This window comes from Polypterus senegalus, chromosome 10 (genome assembly GCF_016835505.1).
Source record: "Polypterus senegalus isolate Bchr_013 chromosome 10, ASM1683550v1, whole genome shotgun sequence".
In the NCBI taxonomy this organism is placed as follows: Eukaryota; Metazoa; Chordata; class Cladistia; order Polypteriformes; family Polypteridae; genus Polypterus; species Polypterus senegalus.
The window spans coordinates 123,134,930-123,140,929 of record NC_053163.1 but is presented as its reverse complement, the minus strand read 5'-3'; positions in this window follow the sequence as shown (position 1 = coordinate 123,140,929).

The window sequence follows — 6,000 nt, the reverse complement described above, 5'->3', positions numbered from 1 at the left end:
GAATCATGCAGTGGGTTTGTGGCAGAGTTCATACCAACCACCATGATATGATTCACTAGATACATAGCTCCCTGGCCTGTGTTAAATGATTCCTGTAAAAATACAGAGGTAAACCAAATATGGCGTATGACAAAAAGACAATATGATGTTCAAATGAATTGAAACCACAGATTCAGACGTCAGCCCAGTTGTGACCTTCAGAAAATTGTACTACCCAAAAACGTAATTTGTGTTGTCATTTAGGAGTTATTATTGACTCTGACCTTAATTTCAAGTAGCATATTAATAATAGTACCGAGACTCCTTCCTCCCATCTAAGGAACATTGCAAGGGTACAATCTGTTATAACATTTTAAGATGCCAACAAAAGTAATACAACAGCAAGAATTTTAACTAAAAAGAAAAACATTTGAGCCTGTATCCCCAATATTAATATCTTTACATTGGCTGCCAGTGCCCTTTAGAATAAATTCTAAAATACTTCTACTTGTAAATAAGGCTTTAAACAGTCTTGCCCATACCTACATCTCAGAATGCCTGTTTCCTTATATACCAAATTGGAGTCCTAGATCTACAAATACTGGTTTGTTCATTATTCCTAGATCTAAAGTGCGCATAAAAAACTGATGAGGCAGCTTTCTGTTCTTATGCAGCTAAAATTTGGAATAATTTACCAATAGAAATATGCCAGGCTAAATCAGTAGAACATTTCAATTTTCTAAAAATCTTTTTTTTAATCTGGCTTTCCCGTGATTATTTTATAATACAGTGATCTGATTATAGGTTTATCTCTTTGATGCGTTAATGACTACCCAGCATCAATCCATTGCTTTTTTTTAATGTTTTTTGTCTCCCATCCTGTGTAGTGGTGCTATGCAATGCGCCATCCACACCTACTCAAAGTGCTCTATTCTGCAGTCACCTAGGATGCTGGTGGAAATAAGTAGGACTTGAAAACCTTATTATCGACTGTGCCCAATGGGGGGTGAGTAATGAGCTGGCCTAGGTCATTCTGACTTCCACGATGCACAAACTCTATCTTCGGACGTAACTATTTGACTTGCTCACCTCTGTCTTCTGACCGTGGCCCTCAAGAGGTTCATTTTTCTCCTATGGCCCATCGTAAGAGTTTTTTTGTTTTCCTCTCCTCCATGTCAGCTGGTCAAATAATCACATTCAGAAATCAAAAACTCCATCTACATCTTAAATCTACTGAAACTGCTGTTGGCTGTTTTATTTGCTTTTGTATCTTTTCATTAACTTTTGTAATATCAAACTGTTTCTACTAAATGAGTTGTCTAGGTAAAATGTAGTGTCACACACAAGCGATTAGGGGGCAGCTAAAGGATCCTACGAGCCATGCGAAACCACAAGATGGGGGACTAAGACAGAGTGTTAACACCTCTCTCTTTGCTTTAACAGGAAAAATGAACAACAAAAACGCACGGCACCTTGAATTTGTGTCAAAATCCTCATCCAGACATCCGAGCCGCTTCCATATTATTCCTAAACCCCCCTGATGACTTCGCCTCCGGTCGCTAACAGCTAACGTCACCTCCATACCAAGATCCTCCACGTCATCATCCCATCAATTCTACTTTCTACCGTTTTCCATCACATAAATTGATCTGTGTAACTACCATTCTCTGTCAATTGTGTATTACAAACCTGACTGTTATACAGAACTCTCACATTCTTACTGTGGCTTACAGTATACGGGGACGGAATCCCCAACCCTTAAACTGTGTTCCTGTGTTTTACTCACAGTAGATCCATCTATCCATCCATTATCCAACCCGCTATATCCTAACCACAGGGACACGGGGGTCTACTGGAGCCAATCCCGGCCAACACAGGGCGCAAGGCAGGAAACAAACCCTGGGCAGGGCAACAGCCCACCACAGGACACACACACACACACACACACCAAGCACACACTAGGGACAATTTAGGATCGCCAATTCACCTAACCCACATGTCTTTGGACTGTTGGAGGAAACCGGAGCACCCGGGGGAAATCCACCCGGACACGGGGAGAACATGCAAACTCCACGCAGGGAGGACCCAGGAAGCGAACCCGGGTCTCCTAGCACTACTCACTACGCCACTGTGCTGCCCTCACAGTAGATGCATACTATATATGTTTATGTTTATATATATTAATGAGATCTGGTTATTCTTTTGTCAACGTTAATATATAAATATTTTAATTAGAAAACATTTTTCTGAAAAGAGTAAAGGCTTGTTTTGCACTTTAGTTGTTTAATTTTTGCTCAAAAATACCTGGTTGATTTTGTATTTAGCATAATTAAGTTCATTAGAAATTATCATAGTATTAATTAATGATAATAATCCAAGTAAATGTGGTATATCTTTGTTTTTGTTAATTAATCTACAGAAATCATATTGAGTTGCATGTAAATGTTTGATAAGACACTATATAATAAAGTTATTATTATTATTATTATTATTATTATTATTGTCCTATTTACCACAAAAAGACAGAGTGGTTTTATTTTCAACAGGCTGTATGACAAACACATAATTTCCTGTTTTTCTCAAATGAGATACACAGAAAGTAGCATACAACTGTGCAAAACACAAGCTGCACTTATCAGGATGGATGGTTTTGTCCAAAACGTTTCAAGCCGCTTTTTAACCTGCTTGTGGAGTAAAAGTCACAAGGGAGCTGAAGTAACAGATCTCATTATGACTAAGCCACATTTGAGTAAAGGTTTCATTTCCCTTTCTTTAAAAAAAAAAACAGAGGCTGAGGCAAAAAGAAATATGTATGTAGTAAAAGTAAATGGATCCCCTGTGAGATATAAGTGAACTTGAAAAGGGATGGTGGGCCGATTATACTGCTAGCAAACAGCAGGGTTTGTAAGAGTGACCATGAGATGTAAGTGTCTACACACTATAAACGCCAATAAAAGTAAACCTCTGATCCACTGGCTAATCTGCTCTGGGAATTGATTTGAAGAGTTCAGGAGGTCCAAGCCGGTCACAAGTGCCCTCTGCTTTTACTGCTTTGGTAGCTTCTATGAGGTCTGGAGGGCCAGGTGATAGGGGACTGTTTAACAGTTTAGAATTAGAATTAGAATTAGAACAATCTAGACGAGAACAGGCCATTCAGCCCAACAAAGCTCGCCAGTCCTATCCACTTGTTTCCTCCAAGAAAACATCAAGTCGAGTTTTGAAAGTCCCTAACGTCTTACTGTCTACCACACTACTTGGTAGCTTATTCCAAGTGTCTATCGTTCTTTGTGTAAAGAAAAACTTCCTAATGTTTGTGCGAAATTTACCCTTAACAAGTTTCCAACTGTGTCCCCGTGTTCTTGATGAGCTCATTTTAAAATACAAGCCTCGATCCACTGTACTTTTGTAGCCTGGAGACCAAAAGATGTGGTCTCCAGGCTACAATAAGGACATAGCAGCCCTAGAAAATGTCCAGAGAAGAGCGACTAGGCTGATTCCAGGTCTACAGGGGTTGAATTTAGAGTTTAGAGCTATAAGGAGAAAAAAATGAAAGAATGCACAGGCTGCCCTACAAAGTTCAGTTGTTTTACATTTTTCATCCTTGTGCCAGTTGCAGTGCAAATGGTTTCAGTGAAATAATGGATGAATAATTTTGCTTATTCCAATTCAGGGTCTCAGGGGGTCAGAGCCTATCACAACAGGATTGGTCACAGTGCAGGAAAGAATCTTGAACAGCACATCTGTCCATAACAAATTTGAGGAGTGCAGAACACCATTGTGGTCACTAGAGGGCCTCGTTGCTCACTCAAGACTTGCAGCATGGTGCTGCCCGGACTCAGCTGCGTCACTGCTTGTCTGACTCAGTCCTTGGGACCTCCTGTGGCTGCAGGTTTGTCTTCCAGTAAGTTTCACAATCAGTGAGTCATTTTACCTGTACTTGATCACATTATTTATTTAGCTAGACAAACTTCTTTTTTTCTATTATTCTGCATTTAAAAAATCATGGTAGTGTCCGATTAACATCTGTAAGAAATTTAGAAATGGTGGTATTTTTTCAATCACTTTAAATGTTTAACTCTCTTTTGTTGTTTTACTGTAGTACTAGGGTGTTGTACCGTGTTAGTCATTATGAATGTAGTGTGACATCAAGCAAAACGACGCCTTTTTATTGGCTAACTAAAAAGATTACAATATACAAGCTTTTGAGGCAACTCATGCCCCAGTTTACATCTTGTCTGAAGAAGGGCCTGAGTTGCCTCAAAAGCTTGTATATTGTAATCTTTTTAGTTAGCCAATAAAAGGTGTTGTTTTCCTGTTGAGTTAACTTTTTGATGTGGACTTTGCTCCCTTAAATTTATCTTACTATAATGAAAATTAACAAGAGGTGGAGCAGACATGGGGGCAAACATCACTGAATTGCTGAAAGGCTGTAGTTAAAGTGTCAGGCCTAATAGCAAAGTCATTATTAAATATTGGCTTAACTAACAAGACCACCTGAAAAGAGGAAATTAAATCAAGGGGATGAGAATGGAAGTCCTTTAAATCCAAGATAAAAACATCATCTTATTCAAATATAACATGTACTACTGGTTTCTAAGTAACAATTAAACATTAGCACACCCAGTTGTGCAATTTTTGGGTTGACATTAAAACTCAGAATTGAGAAATAACAGCTTGCTTAGTTAGGGAAGGAGGTCAATTAAAAACAGAATTGGTTGGAACAAAAAACTACAGCCGCAGTGGGCCCTTCAGGACTGAACATGACAACCACTGATCTACGTCTACCTTTATAGGTTTATAGGGTCATTATTGTCACATGAACAGGGTCCAGTGAAATTCTTACTTGCATGTGCTGATCAACATGCAATACATCACCATGATTAGTAACTATAAAAACCTGGACCTCAAAACTTTGTCTTCCTTACCTTGAAAATGTCAACGTGTTTTTTTTATATACAGTTGGGTCAGAAAGTATTCAGAACACTTCACCATTTAACATTTTGTTATGTATCAGCATTGTGCTAAAGTAATTTAAATTCATTTTTTCACACGCCAAACATCACCCAATCTTCTTCTTCTTCCGTCTACATAACAAAGCAAAAACAGGATTTTTGCAAATGTATTAAAAATAAAAAACTGAAATATCACATTGACACAAGTATTTAGACCCTTTTCTATGTCATTTGAAATATAGATCAGGTGCCCCCCATTCTACTGATCATCGTTGAGATGTTTCCACACCTTGTTCAGAGTCCAAGTTTAGTCAATTCAAGTGACTGCACGTGATTAGGAAAGGCACACTACTGTCCATAGAAGGTCCTACAGCTGGCAATGTGTTTCAGTGCAAAACCCAAGAGGTCGAAGGAATTACCGCCAGAGCTGAGAGACAGGATTGTGTTGAGGCACAGATCTTCTGAAGGCTACAAAAGCATTGCTTTAGTACTGAAGGTTCCCAAGAACACAGTGACTTCATTATTCCTAAAAAGAAGATGTTTGACTCTATCTAGAGCTGGCTACTCGACTAAAATGAGCAGTCAAGGGAAAGGTGTAATGGTGTAAAATAAGTGACCAAGGACCCAATAGTCAACTTGCTGAGCTCCAAAGAACATGTGAGGAGATGGGAGAAGCATCCAGAAGGGCAAGCAGTCACAACACTCCATTGATCTGGGCTTTATGAGTGGCCAGAGAGAAGCTTCTCCTCTGTAAAAAAAAACACATGGAAGCCTGCTAGGAGTTTGCAAAAAGGTACCTAAAGGACACTCCGACTATGAGAAACAACATTCTCTAATTTGATAAAGACAAGACTAGCATCATGTCTGGAGAAAACCAGTCACCGCTCATCTCCTGTGCAATACCTCTCCAACAGTAAAGCATGGTGGCAGCAGCATCAAGCTGTGGGGAATGGAAGATTGGACAGGGTTAATGGAAACTCGAATGGAACAAAGTCTAGCGATATCCTTAATGAACAACAACATTATTCATTTATATAGCACATTTTCATACAAATGATATAGCTCAAAG